The sequence below is a fragment of the Lynx rufus genome, unplaced genomic scaffold (genome assembly GCF_022079265.1).
Source record: "Lynx rufus isolate CCGP_SWC_20201006 ecotype Redwood Valley unplaced genomic scaffold, mLynRuf1.p SCAF_7, whole genome shotgun sequence".
Lineage (NCBI taxonomy): Eukaryota > Metazoa > Chordata > Mammalia > Carnivora > Felidae > Lynx > Lynx rufus.
The window spans coordinates 91,232,611-91,247,624 of record NW_025814889.1 but is presented as its reverse complement, the minus strand read 5'-3'; positions in this window follow the sequence as shown (position 1 = coordinate 91,247,624).

Sequence of the window (15,014 nt, the reverse complement as noted above, 5' to 3'; positions counted from 1 at the left end):
AGATTTGTGAGTGTTTTCTTTGGGTAGATAATTGGTCTTATTCTAACTTGTTTCAATATAACTTCAATATAATTTCACAGTAATATCTAATGCAGATGGTAGGGTATAGCAGTAGCTTTCACCTTACAAGCAAATCATATTTTATCTGGCTGTAACTATAAAAAATTATTCTTGAGGGAATGTTGCAGCAAGATTTTTTTTCCAAATGAGATTTTACTGTAGTAAAGGTCACTGTTAAGTTCCAATGGCTTAAAAAGTAAATTATTTTATATATATATATATGTACACACACACATATATATACATATATATATACACGTATATATATACATATATATACATATATATGCGTATATATATATATATATATATATATAATTTTTTTTTCCTATAAAGGAATAACTATAGAAAGTAACTCCAAGGTATTCTGGTTATATACATAATTTGACACTAAGTTCCCTGTTGACTAATTTGAAAGATACCATTATGTTTCTTTGCTTTTAGAAGCCCCTGATTGCCTATCATTGACGAAGGAGCAACATTTTAAAACGTGGTAGAAGGAAGTTCTTTTAAAGAAATCCCCCTCTCTCTTTTCACACATCTTGAACTTGTGAGGGACCAAATAATCACATTTTTGAGAAAGAGTGTTTTCTTTCATCAACACCAGGAGCAAAAGATTTTTTTTTTTTTTTTAAGCTGGCTTTTAGGATCTCCAGTGCTAATTTGTGTGTGTGAACTAAGCAATAAAACCACACAGGCAAACCTGAACTAGGCTCTGAGGTTGGAGAATAAATTTGAACCTTCTTTGGAATTTTTCCTTTTTGGCTTGTTTTCCTCTCCAGATACAAACCACAGAAGCGGAATCTGTTGCTCTTCATGCTGTGTATAAATTGTTGTTGGCACCGGCTTTTTGAATGATACTATCCTCTAAGCATCCTTCAGAGGGCTAAAGTTTTACTCTTTTCTCTCCATTTTCAATGTAAAAATTTCAAGAACCAACAAGAGCCAAAGGTATTTTAAATCATCACTCTTCAGAATTTTCATGAACAATTCATTTTGGAAAAATTTTCCCTTTTTTCATGTTAAAACAGGTAGATAGTGAGTTAGTTCTCTCTCTCTCTTTCTCTCTTTTGCCTACAGTGAAAAGGACTTAAAATCATTGTCTAGGATTAAAAATTTTTTTAATTGTTTATTTTTTTAAATGTTTATTTAAAATGTTAATAAATGTTAAATAAAATGTTTATTTTTTAAATGTTTATTTATTTTTGAGAGAGAGAGCGTGTGAGAGAGTGCGCACGGACACACACACATTAGTGGGGAAGGGGCAGAGAGAGAGGGAGACAGAGAATCCAAAGCAGCTCCATGTGCAAAGCGCTATGTGGGGCTTGAACCCACGAACTGTGAGATCATGACCTGATCCAAAGTCGGCCGCTCAACCAACTGAGCCACCCAGGGGCCCCTTTATTGTTTATTTTTTGATGAGAGAGAGAGAGAGAGAGAGAGAGAGAGAAAATGCAAACAGGGGAGGGGCAGAGAGAGAGGGAGATGTAGAATCCAAAGCAGGCTCCAGGCTCTGAGCTGTCAGCATAGAGTCCGATGTGGGGTTTGAACTCACAAACCGGAAGATCATGACCTGAGGTGAAGTCAGATGTTCAACCGCCTGAGTCATCCAGGTGCCTCTTATTGTCTATAATTGTAATAGGTCTCCATCTTTGAAAGGTTATTAAACAATCTAAGAAAAAGTAAAATATTTTATAATTAGTAAAATCTTATTTCATAAGGATTGAAAAATACCTGATTCTCGACCTTTATTATTAGGATTGTTAGAAGTTTTAATTGCCACTAAGTTTTTGTAAAAAAATAAAAATTGATGTGTTGTATTTTGAATTATCATTTTATTCATACAAAAAGATATAAGAATCCCTCCTAATTTGTTGAATGTGTGTTATATATGTGTAGAACAAACTTTCTATTACTTCACTTTCTACCTATTTGGAATAAAAATGGCAATAATAATTATAGCAGAGGGTTTAAAGTGGAAAGACCTGTTTTCAGTCTTCATTCTGCCTCATGACTTTAGGTAAGTTCTTTAATTTCTTTGAGCCTCATGTACTCAGCTCTAAAAAGGAGGAATTAATAATACCAACCTCAAAGATTATTGTTAGAGAATATTACCATAGATAAGTATCTCTATAAGTTGCTCTCCTAAGACAATGGTGGTAAGCAAATTGCCTAAAGCGATGAAGAGATAGTGGTTAAGAGACAAATCTTTGGAATTAGTTTCAGAGTTCAAAACCTAGCTCTGTGTGTTATTATTAGCTTTGACAAACTTTGACCAATGTCTTTATCTTTCTGATTCAGATTCCTCACCTATAAAAAAGGGGATAACAAACTTACCTCAAGGGGTCACCAACAGGATTAAACGAGGTAATATATACATTGAGTGCTTAGCATAGTCTCTTGTACTTAGTAATCACTCAATTGCAGAGTAATGTAATATTATTACGTTTTTGTCTCTGCCAATGGTAATCACTGTCGGTTCTTCTTGGGTAATCATAAATGACTTCTTTTAAAGATGGCATGTCAAGCATTTATATCTGAAAGCATCTACACAAATGAAGTAACTCAGTTGAGTGGATATACATAACCTTCGCCAATACAGAATTTTAAAAGCGTACTTCGTATTACTAGCAAATGCTCGGTCTTTCGAAAATATTTTCATAGGACAGTTATCAATCAAGGCCTATCTACATAAGCTTCCAATTATTATGTCACCGTGAAACTTCAAACAAAGATACCTGTAACTGTTCTTTGTTCAAGGACTTGAGCTTAAGATGCTTTGGCCACAACATAATTATCTTTCTGCAGTGTTTTCCCTTGCTATTGATGTCAAAACCCAATGCTTGCTGTAGGGACTTCTCTTAGGACTCAAGAAATTCAGCAGGAGTCCAGCTGTCCGTCAACTTCAGAGACCAGCTAAAAATGTTCGCTGAAAAACACTGTGAAAGAACATTTTGACAGTCATGCTAATTTTCCGCACACACGCGCACACACGCGCACGCCCGCGGCACACCCACACACAATCTCGATGTTCTGGGGAATAGATCGAACTGGAAAACAGTCCCCGAATCATTCCCCGAATCTAATCGCCCTCGTCTGTTTTCTTTTGTCGCCACAAGAAGTAACAGTAGCTGAGAATAGACTTCACTGCAACCAATTGTGTGCATTGTCAACAGTGAGATCGCCCAAGGGTAAACAACAGAAGGAAGAGGTCTTGGAGACGCGGCTCATGCTATGCCTCGGAATTTTCACTATAGGGTACAGTTGGAGGGAGCTCTTGCATGAGCCTGACAAAGATGAGGACAGCACCACCCAAGGCCCATTGCAGCTTCTCCGGGATGCTCACTGGTGGAGCTCGAGGTCTTTTTTCACGTGCTTGAGAAGTCAGATTTGGACCCTACCTTTGTGCGACAAAAGAAGGGGAGCTGGGAGAGCAGTTAGGGGTGCCTCGGAGACGGAGACGGCGGGTGCGGGGGGTGGGGGAGCAGACGCTGGCGGCAGATTTCATCAGCGGAAGCGGTCTGGTGTCTGACTCAGCTCGCCGTGCAAAGCCCCCTGCCGACGCCGCCCCACCTCTCAACCTTCCCAGGAGGTGTTCTTTTGATCGGGAGACCCCCAGAGACTCCCAAATCATGCCATTTTGCCTTTGCACATGCTTCTCCTTTGGCCTGGAAAAGTCCTCATCCTCCTCTTGGGGGACCTGCTGTTTCAGAATTGCTCGAACATCACTTCCTCCATAAAGCAAGCCTGCCTCCGCTCGCCCCCCGCCCCCCTGCACCGCACGTGGTATGGGCCGCTCTCTGCTCGCTGCTCCTCGTACATCGCAGCTAAGTCAACCCGCCCTCACCTTACTGGACTGCAGTCACCGCTTTATGTCTCTCTCCCACTGTACCCCTGAGTCAGGCTCCTGTTGGATTCCTTTCTGCTCAGCGCACAGCGCAGCACCTGGCAGGAGGGAGTCCCCCTCCTCCGTTTAACCTGAAATAAGGGAATGTAAACGTGACTGAAGCAACCTTTGTTTGCATTTTAGTTCCGTGATTGCTTTTACAAGGGAGCTTAAATGCGATGACCTCTTAGGAAGTTTTTCATCCTGAATATTGATTGGGAGGTGAATAAATTAATTTTCAGGTGTGAAGAACTGATTATAGTGGTATCACTGGGTGCTTTTCGGAAGAAAAAAAGTTTTCCAGGCTTCACCAAGTTAAAGAAATGGGGGATTCAGCCAAATTTAGAATAACATACGTAAAATTCCAGGTTTCATCAGAACCTAGCGTATTGCGTTTTGTTGCCTTGCCTACATTTTAAATTCCTTAGGGGAGGAGGGAATGTTTTGATTCTGTTTCCCAACAAGTAAGCACAATGCTTGCTAGGTAGTTAATGCTCAGTAAATGCCTAGTTGACACGACCCACACGCGCAGTCCACATCTTGAAAACCAGTGGAAAGCCCGGTACGGTGTTTGGTTAAGACACATGTAAAAAAGACATCAGCTTTTCACTGAATGCCCTAAGATACATAGTTAATTCATGAATACTAGAATAGGTGGTGTAATCCGTGCATGACTTGGGGTCCTCCCAAATCCCTGGTCGCCCAGTGACTACAACGAAAGAAACGCAGCCTCAAGGGCGTTTTTCCAATGTGGAGCTTACTTACATTTATGTGTATTGTGTATTTTAGAAATTCTGTATCCGCTACTGTACCCAAAAGCTGGCGTGATGTGAATGTGCCTCTAGTTGCACGAAAGATTCCAGCCGTGAGAACTTCCCCGGACAACCTGTTTTCTCTATTTGCGTGAGGGAGAGAGAGCAAATACAAGAATTTCTCCCGTGCGGTACTGACTTCCTTTGAGGCCCCAGAGAAGCCATTTGAACACTCTTCCTTAGTTCCTCCAGCTGTAAAATGGAACTAATAGTGACTAATAATGTATTTCACAAGGTTTAACTGTGCGCATGAAGTAGTCAGTGTCTCGCGGTGATACACCCTGAGTATGAAATATTTCTAGGATGTGAAATTCTGGTGACCCTGTTTTTTTCCTGCCTGAACATTAATGTTTTCGATCGCCTTGGTTTTGCAAATCCCCGAAGTTCATTTAAATACCCAAATCCGGGCGCCTGGGTGGCTCGGTAGGTTAAGCGTCGGACTTCGGCTCAGGTCATGATCTCGCGGTCGTGAGTTCGAGCCCCGCATCGGGCTCTGTGCTGACAGCTCAGAGCCTGGAGCCTGTTTCAGATTCTGTGTCTCCCTCTCTCTGACCCTCCCCCGTTCATGCTCTGTCTCTCTCTGTCTCAAAAATAAATAAAGGTTAAAAAAAATTTTTTTTAAATACCCAAATCCAGTAACTTGCAAGAGAGAGGGTTTAGTTCTATATTAAGAACTCCATTTCGGGGCAGAGGCCTTTCTAGAGAACAACGGCACTTACCATTGAGGTAAACAATGTGAATTCCTCGCCCGGCTGTATTGCAAGCGTGGGCAGGTCCCTAAATGTATTGGCTCCTCTGCTTTCTTTCAGGTCCTAAAGCAAAGCATCTGGGCCCCCACTTACAGGATTGCGAGAGGAAAGGGGTGACACACGGGCGAGGTGTTTTCAGCTCTGTGGTACAGGTGCCAGAGAGCACTATTTCACAGATGCAAACGCTGAGTCTCCAGAGAAGCAAACAGGCTTGCCTTACATCATGTGACAAGTGTCGGCAGGAATAATACTCCATGCATGCCCTGGATCGCAACCGGGCATTGTGGCCTTATCGCTGTCTGAGGAATCAAGCGCCTACAGAGGGAGGGTTTTCTCTCCGAGAAACCATCCTTCCCACTTTGACGGGAGTCGACTTTCTTTCACCTGTTAAGCTAGTTTTAGCCTCCTGCTAAAAACGAAGCACATTTCTTTTGCCGGTCGTCTCTCTTCCGCCGCAGGAGAGGAGAGGAGGCGAGGCTGCTAGAGCTGGAGGCTGAGGAAAAGAGCCTCGTTAGAACATCCCGTTGAAGACTTACTGGCTGCAGACAACACTGTTACGTGGCTTGTAGAAATCACATAAAGTCTGGAGAGGAGGCCAGAAAGTCAAAGAAATGCCGTTAAGTCTCTAGTCCTGTAACGATGCAGAATAAGTAAAGGGAAAATATAGGGTGTAAATTGAGTTGTAATTCCAACTAAGTCAATGCAGTCAGTTGTGATGGCCAAACAACAGAGGCATAAGGGCTTAAGGACCCCAAATGTTACAGACTCTGGCTGCGACCCAAACACCCTTGCAGCTGAAATAAAAGAGTCCTGTATTCTTGCAGAGACAAAGCTTTAAAGACAAAGCAGCAGACCCTCTTGACTAAAAGGGTTTGCAATGGATATATTGCTAGGAATCTTACACCCGCTCGGCAGAGACTGGGCAGGCTGGGGAAGCAAACAGGTTTTGTAGAAAGACTGGTTTTGTGTAATGCCTACCGTGTTCTTGGCACGCAGTGGCCTCATTGTTATTCCTGTGCGTGTTGGTTTGTAGAACAACAGTATACGGACACAGGACTCCCTGGGTGGGGAAGAAAGGGACCTAGCATGATTTCTTCAAGGCGTCTCTGCGAGTTCTGTTTCTTTGGGTCTGGGCCGAAAAGCGAAGGAGAGAAAGACGAAAAAGAACAGCTGGCCTTTCCGATTGCCTTTAATCCCCCAGGCCCCGTGCCAAGTATACGTACCGTATCTCATTTAACTAACACGCTAAATCCTTGAGGTTTGTAACCTACGTCTGGTAAGTAAAGAGGACCAGGGCCGGTCTAGGTGAGCGATGGTGTAGTCCTTAGAAGCTGGGGCTCTGGAGGCAGACCAGCTGGATTTGAGCCCCAGGTCCTCCACTTCCGAGCTGCGTGACTTTGGACAAGTGAGTTCACCCTGTGTCGTTTACAAAGTGGTGTGAGAATAGTGCCCCCCACCACTGTGATGATTCGCCAAGTTAATAGACACAAGGCTTTAAGAAGAGTACCTGGCGTGTGATAAGTACTCGACCAATGTGACTCGTTCTTATTACTGCCCAAGCTCATAAGCCCCCCCTATAACCGGGGTCGTGGCAGAGCCACGCCCAGAACTCAGGGCTTTCTGAAGCTTGAGGTGACTTTTCCCCTAACTCTATCACTCCACCACCTACGTAAGAAGAGAGGATGTGGCCAGAGAAGGCAGAAGCAATGTCCTGAAGCAGTTTCTAGCTGCTTCTACACTCCACCCCCAGCCACTCTCACCACCACTAACCGTGTTTTATTTTATTTTTATTATTTCCGATTGCTGCCACTGACGGCCAACAATAAGAGGAGTACGGCAGCTCGTGTTTACTTTTGTGGTGTCTCATTGATGTTGTCTTCTAGTAGTGTGTCCCCTGTGCTGACTCCTGCCTGTCCTTGGCATGCAATGCTTCTTGCAAACAAGAGAAAAGAGAGATGGTTTTCCTGGTGTTCCTTGTGAACTCAGAACAAATAGCTTCAGGGGGGGAGAAAAATCATCAATTCTATTCCGTGTTTAAAAGGCACGGGTGTTTAGATGTTGAAAGGGCACTGTCTGATGTGATTTCCTTGACATAACCCTTTGGACTTGGCTTCAGTTTTGACGAAACACACAGGAAAGCTCTCATCATCGGCTTGGACACTTACCGCTCCCCTCAGAGCCTTGCAAAGCTGTCTGCACAGGGAGGGGAGGACGGATTGCATTCTCTTATGCTAGCAGCTGGCGGTCCTGCTCTAGTGGCCGCAAAGTCCAAGGCTTTCTCTGCAGGGTCTAGTTAGATCTCAAGTAGGATCTGGAGGTCTTGACTGTGACCACATGAGGTGTACAACTCATGCTACCTGTTTAGAAGAAGACAGCAGGGGTTAGGTTTTTTTTTTTTTTTAATTTTTTTTTAATGTTTATTTATTTTTGAGACAGAGAGGGACAAAGTGCAAATGGGGGAGGGGCAGAGAGAGAGGGAGACACAGAATCTGAAACAGGCTCCAGGCTCTGAGCGGTCAGCACAGAGCCCTACGTGGGGCTCGAACCCACGGACCGTGAGATCACGACCTGAGCCGAAGTTGGACGCTTAACCGACCGAGCCACCCAGGCGCCCCAAGGTTTTTTTATTTTAATAATGATTTTAACTTTTCAAAACTTAGAACTAGACGAAGATGTCCACATGACTGTATTCAGAGGGTTTGCACGTCATAATCTGGAAATTTTGAATCAGTTTGGTCCTGCTGGCAGGCCTTTCTGATTCTCCAATAGGTGAGAAACAGAGCGGTGGCAGACCGACTGTTCAAATGGTGCAGGACAGCAGGGACCTGTCAGCAGCCGATGGGGACATTTTCCCCGGGGTCTACGGCGTCACTGTGTTCTACTGTAGGTGGCCATCGCTTTGCCACCGACTCCATACATTAGAGTCCCAGCAAAGATCTACCCCCTTGTTGGGTGGGACACCAGGATTCAAAGATTTGAGTTATGTATTGAAGGCATTGCTGCCTCCGTGGAGCCCAGGAACTTGGCCTTTGCCAGCAGACCCAGCACTAAGAGATGCTGCAGCAGTCTCTGGGGGTATATAGACCCCTTTGCCCACCTGCCCCCCTGGCTGCGAGTATTTACTGGAACGCACCAAGGGCTGCGCTCTGTTTTCACTTCAGAAGGAACGAGCCCACCTCCGGCTGTCCCGGGGAACCCTTGTTGAAGAATTGCAGCGGCTCTAGCTCAGGGTAGGCTCGCCTCTGTTCTTGGACGGATGCGTTCATCTGCAGATTGAGCATGTGCTAGCCAACACCCAGAATCCTTTAGTCTGAACTCGGCTCAACGGAGAAATATCCCTTCTACAATGCTGACACTGAATATGCCCTCGGGTAGAGCACTCACCACTTTCAGGGTTCGATACAACAGATAGTGTTCACACTGGGTCAGAAAGTCTTCAGCAAAAGATGTTAGAGATGTCAGGTTGATCCGCTCTTAATTCTGGGCAAATAGCCCCCTTGGTGTGGTGTTGGGTCTGGCTTCTCTTTCTGCTGGTCCTGTTATCTCCTCCACCTTGGAGCTGGGAGTATGTGTGGAATGATAGGTTAATTTTCGTGTTTTGTAGGAACGGCGATCAAAGAGTTTTGCTTGATCGTTCAAGAGAAATCGCAACTCGGCCTTAAGGGAAACAATGGAGACACCTCTGCTTTTTTCTTATGCACACTGGCCTCACTGCCAATCTTGCTGGGGAAGGGGTGGATATCTATGGTTGGAGGTGACTAGGAAAGCAACTTCTCCTCTCATCTCTTTTTTCCGAGAAGGGTGACGAGTCACTTCATATGGGGGGCAAAATGCCTATCTGTCCCCTGGACAAGTTCACCAAAGCCTGTTCCCTGATGGAGAATCGGGACTTGTCCCAGGTGAAACTGTCTGTAAAACATGTTGCTTCCTATCAGAGACCTCCATAAAGGGACACACTTGAGCTCAGGGACTTCTTACCTCCCCAGACCTTTGAAGAACTCATCTCTGAGTTAGATGTTGCTGATTCCCGTACCGAAAGGAAATGTTTTGAACTTGTTTTGCTTATCAAGGGGTGATACATCACGCAGCCCCTTTAGCCGTGGAAACAATGCGGTTAGTCACAGTTTCGCTTCGTTCCAGGTTTTTCACGTTAACGTGGTCTGCGTAGTAAAAGCCTTGCCAGTGAAGGGAGAGCCAGATTTGTGGCACGGCCCATAACACACGTACATTACTGAGACCACACACAGATTAAAAAGATAAAGGAATGCATTGCTTTTGAGCAATGACCCGCGTGCCAAAAATGAAGTTTCACCCACAATAGACCAGAAGAATGCAAGAGTTTGGTCTCAGGATATCAAGAGTTTCCTTTTCTGTTGTAGTCTACCTTTTAAAAGGATGGCAGGGACAACATTTTACAATTCTTTTGATTATGCTAGTTTCGCAGTTTATGGCTGAAAAGGCAGTAAAGACCACCTCCCTTCCACCGGCAACCATTGCAAGGAAGCAGCAAGACAAGTCAGGGTTCAGACCTTTGGCTCTGGAACTCGACTGCCTGGCCCCCTTTCTGGATGACCCACTGTGTAACTTTGGGCCTCAGTTTCCTGTAAAACGGAAATAATCACTGTACTGTTGTGTGAATTAACTGAGGTAATACAGGTAGGGTGCTCAGCTAGACCCCAGTAAGGTTTCGGTTGTCTGCTGTGAGTACAGTAAAATCTTGCCCGAAGTCCAACGATGTGCTCCCAAAATCAAGTTGCATAAAATATGGATCAATTTACTCCAACATTGTTAATATATCTTTGGTCGATCTGTACTGTTGCAAAAAGCACAGAGGAGACAAGGTAGTACAACTGACCATTCACCAAACCAAGAAGGTTGTTCTTCTGAAGAGGACCCTTCTTGAATGCATCCTCTTCCAGAAAATGAAAGTTTTCTTCTATCCTTCTATCTCTCAGTGCTTTATAGAGCTGGGGTACAGTATAGTATAATCACAATATGTCTGAATTGGTGTAACGGGGCAGGGGAAACATAGAAAGTGTTGCTTATTATTAGCTAGGTGTCTCAGACCTGCTTTTAGCCTTTTTCATCGACGGCTGTTGGTCCTGGAAGCACATTAGAATCACCCAAGGACCTTTAAGGACTTATTGATTCCTGGTCCCAGGACAGAAGCAGCAAAACGTAGTCACCAAGACTTCAGATCCTGTCTCCATCATTTTTAGCCTATAGGACCTTTAACAAGCTATTAGCTTCTCTTTTTCCTCATCTGTGAGATGGGACTGTTGTAAGGATTCAAGATAATGCATTTAAAACTCTGAGCCTATATCTTGGCATGTAGTAAGTGATCAATAAATACTATTTGTTAATAACCTATTTTCTCTAAAAAAATCCCAGGCTGCAGTGTCCTCTACCTCTACTGAGCTCAATTATAGAAATTTTGCCTTCAAATATGGTCTTGGGTAAGAACTGGTGAAGGTCTCTTGTTTTACAAATGAGAAAACTAAAGCACAAAAAATTGCTCAAGGCTACACAGCCCATTATTAGCGGTGTAAAACTCAAACCAAGTCTCCTCTTTGTCTGTTGCTTTTCTTCTTATTCTACAGTTCTGAATCACATGACCTCTGACGTCCCAAATTCTGGCATTGGACACCAACTCCCGATTCACATTGTCCTGGTCCCTTCTTGCCTTTACTTTATGGTGCAGCAACACCAAATTGTTACTTCCTGATACTCATGATCGCTGTTTCTCACCTAATTCCTTTGGCTCATTTGATCATTCTTGCCCAAAATGCTTTTATTGTCTTCATTTTCCACCGACTACACTAATTCCTGCTTCTGCTCATGAATGATTATTACAGCAATTGCCATCTCACTGTAAACAATAATCCAGTAAAGAAATGGGCAGAAGACATGATAGACACTTTTCCAAAGAAGACATCCACATGGCTGATACATGAAAAGATGCTCAACATCACTCATCATCAGAGAAATACAAATCAAAACCACAATGAGGTACCAGCTCACACCTGTCAGAATGGCTAAGCTTAACAACACAGGAAACAACAGATGTTGGTAAGGATGTGAAGAAAGGGGAACCCTTTTGCACTGTTGGTGGAATGCAAAACGGTGCAGCCACTATGGAGGTTCCTAAAGAAATTGAAAATAGAACTACCCTGTGAACAGCAATTGTGCTACTAAGTATTTGTCCAAAGGATACAAAAATGCTGATTTGAAGGGGCACATGCAGCCCAATGTTTATAGCAGCACTATCAACAATAGCCAAATCGTGGAAAGAACCCAAATGTTCATCCATTGATGAATGGATAAAGAAGACATGGTATACATACAAAGGAATATTATTCAGCAATCAAAAAGAATGGAATCTTGCCATTTGCAACAATGTGTATGAAACTAGAGTGTATTATGCTAAGCAAAATAAGTCCATCAGAGAAAGACAAATATCATGTGATTTCACTCATATGTGGAATTAAGAAACACGACAGGTGAACATAGGGGAAGGAAAGGAAAAATAAGATAAAAACAGAGAGGGAGGCAAACCATAAGAGACTCTTAAATACAAAGAATAAACTGAGGGTGCTAGAGGGGTGGTGGGTGGGAGGAGTGGCTAAATGGATGATGGGCATTAAGGAGGGCACTGGTTGGGATGGGCACTGGGTGTTATACGTAAGTGATGAATCACTGGGTTCTACTCCTGAAACCATTACTGCATTGTATGTTAACTAACTTGGATTTAAAATAAAAAAATAAAGGAAGACAATAAAATCCAGCACCCAATGAAATAAAATTCACAATATGTCAAATTCCAAAAGTAATTGCTAGAAATGCCAAGAAGTGTGAAAATGTGATGCATAACAAGAGAAATATTTATCAATAGAAACAGATTCAGAAATGATAGAGATAGTAGACAAGGACCTTACGAATACCATTATAAAGCTCATTCTTATGCATGAAGATATAAACAAAAACACACAAATGATGAAAGAAGAATAAAAGATACAAAAGAGACCTAAATGTAACTTGTAGGGATGAAAATTTATGGGCAAAAAAATAGAATGGTTAAGATTACCAGCATATCGGGGCACCTGGGTGGCGCAGTCGGTTAGGCGTCCGACTTCAGCCAGGTCACGATCTCGCGGTCTGTGAGTTCGAGCCCCGCGTCGGGCTCTGGGCTGATGGCTCAGAGCCTGGAGCCTGTTTCCGATTCTGTGTCTCCCTCTCTCTCTGCCCCTCCCCCGTTCATGCTCTGTCTCTCTCTGTCGCAAAAATAAATAAACGTTGAAAAAAAAATTTAAAAAAGATTACCAGCATATTGTATCATGCAAAAGAAAAGATCATCATGCCTGAAGACACAGTAACAGAAACTATCCAAAATGAAGCATAGAAAAATAAAAGGACTAAAAATAAAACCAGAACAAATGCACACACACAAACAGAGCCTCAGTGAACTCTGGGATTATATTAAGCCATGTAATATATGTGTGATTGGAGTTCTAGAAATGTATTTCAGGGAAATGAAAACACCGTTTGAAGAAAGCAATGCCTGAAAATTATCCAAATTTTATGAAAAATATAAACCCACAAAGCCAAGAATCTCAACAAACTACAAATAGAAGTAACATAACGAAAACCACACCAAGACACATCATAATTAAATTTTAAAACCAATGCCAAGCACAAAATTTAAATAGCAACTGGAGAAAAAAAAACATATTATGTACAGAGGAAGGAAGATAATCTCAGCAGACTTCTCATCATATACCATGCAGGTCTAAAGACAATAGAATGCTATCTTTTAAGTGCTGAAAGAAAAACCTGCAAACTTAGAATTCTATACCCAGCAAAGATACTTTTCAAAAATGTAGGCAATGTAGGGGCACCTGGCTGGCTCAGTCAGTTAAACACCAGACTCTGGATTTCAGCTCAGGTCATGATCTCATGGTTTGTGAGACTGATCCCGCATCAGGCTCTATGCTTACAGCATGGAGTCTGCTTGGGATTCTCTCTTTCCCTTTCTCTCTGCCCCTGTCCCACTCACATGCTCTCTCTCTCTCAAAATAAATAAACATTTTAAAAAATGTAGGCAATATAAAAACCTTTCAGGTCAATAAAAGGTAAGAGAACTTCACTGTAAGAAATGTTAAAATTTCTTTCAGCAGGAGGAAAATGATACCAGATGGGAATCTGGATCTATAGAAAGAGATAAAGAGCAATCCAAATGGTAAATATGTGGGCAAATAAAATTTAAAAAAAGGGGTTTTTTTTGCGTAATTTTTTCCATCTCTTTTACCTATATCCATTTCCCTAAGGAAGAAATTCTATACTTCTTTATCATCCTTCATTGAGCCAAACTCAACACCTTATATAGTTTAGGCTGATAAGGTAAATGAATGAAACCTGTTTATAATTAGGTCAATAGTAAAGACGGTGGTAAACTAGACCATGAATGTCTCATCCAAAAGGAACATCCTTCACTAGCTTCAATTGATTGTTTCTGGAAAGAAATTGAGTACAACACTTCCTTTATTTTAATGTTGTCAACTAATGAGACTCAACCCAAACCAAAAGTCCCTATATATATTTTATACCTATGGGCTATATTTGGCCTTTGGATCATCAGGATACAGCTACTGTTTTAGATATTCTTCACTTGTACTCTCATAATACTCAGTTGGTATGTCTGTTATATTTACTAAAATGTATTATATATTTTTTTGTTGATATGTATGTCTCCCCAACTAGATTAATGCTGGTTATGGGAAAGAAAGAACAATGTCTTATTTATTTTTATATTCTAAGTGATTAGTGTATAGCATGGCATGGGAAGTGCTTAACATATATTTGTTTTTTTTATGTTTAAAAAATTTTTAAGTTTATTTATTTTTTGAGAGATGGAGCATGAGCAGTAGAGGGGCAGATTGAGAGGGAGTCACAGAATCCAAAGCAGGCTCCAGGCTCTGAGCTGGCAGCACAGAGCCTGATGTGGGGCTCGGACTCGTGAACTCCAAGATCATGACTTGAGCCGAAGTCAGATGCTTAACTGACCGAGCCACCCAGACACCCCTATTTTTTTTAAATGTTTATCTTTATTTTTGAGACAGAGAGAAACATAGCATGAGTGGGGAGGGGCAGAGAGAGAGGGAGACACAGACTCCAAAGCAGGCTCCAGGCTCTGAGCTGTCAGCACAGAGCCCAATGTGGGGCTCAAACTTGTCAACCTCGAGATCATGACCTGAGCTGAAGTTGGATGCTCAACCGACTGAGCCACCCAGGAGACCCAGACACCCCTATTTTTAAGAAAGAGAGAGAGAGAAAGAAAGAGAGAGGGAGCAGGGGAGGGGTGGAGATAGAGGGAGACACAGAAACCAAAGCAGGCTCCAGACTCCAAACTGTCAGCACAGAATCCAACACAGGGCTCGAACTCACGAACTGCAAGATCATGACCTGAGCTGAAGTTGGACACTTAACTGACTGAGCCACCTAGGTGCCCCA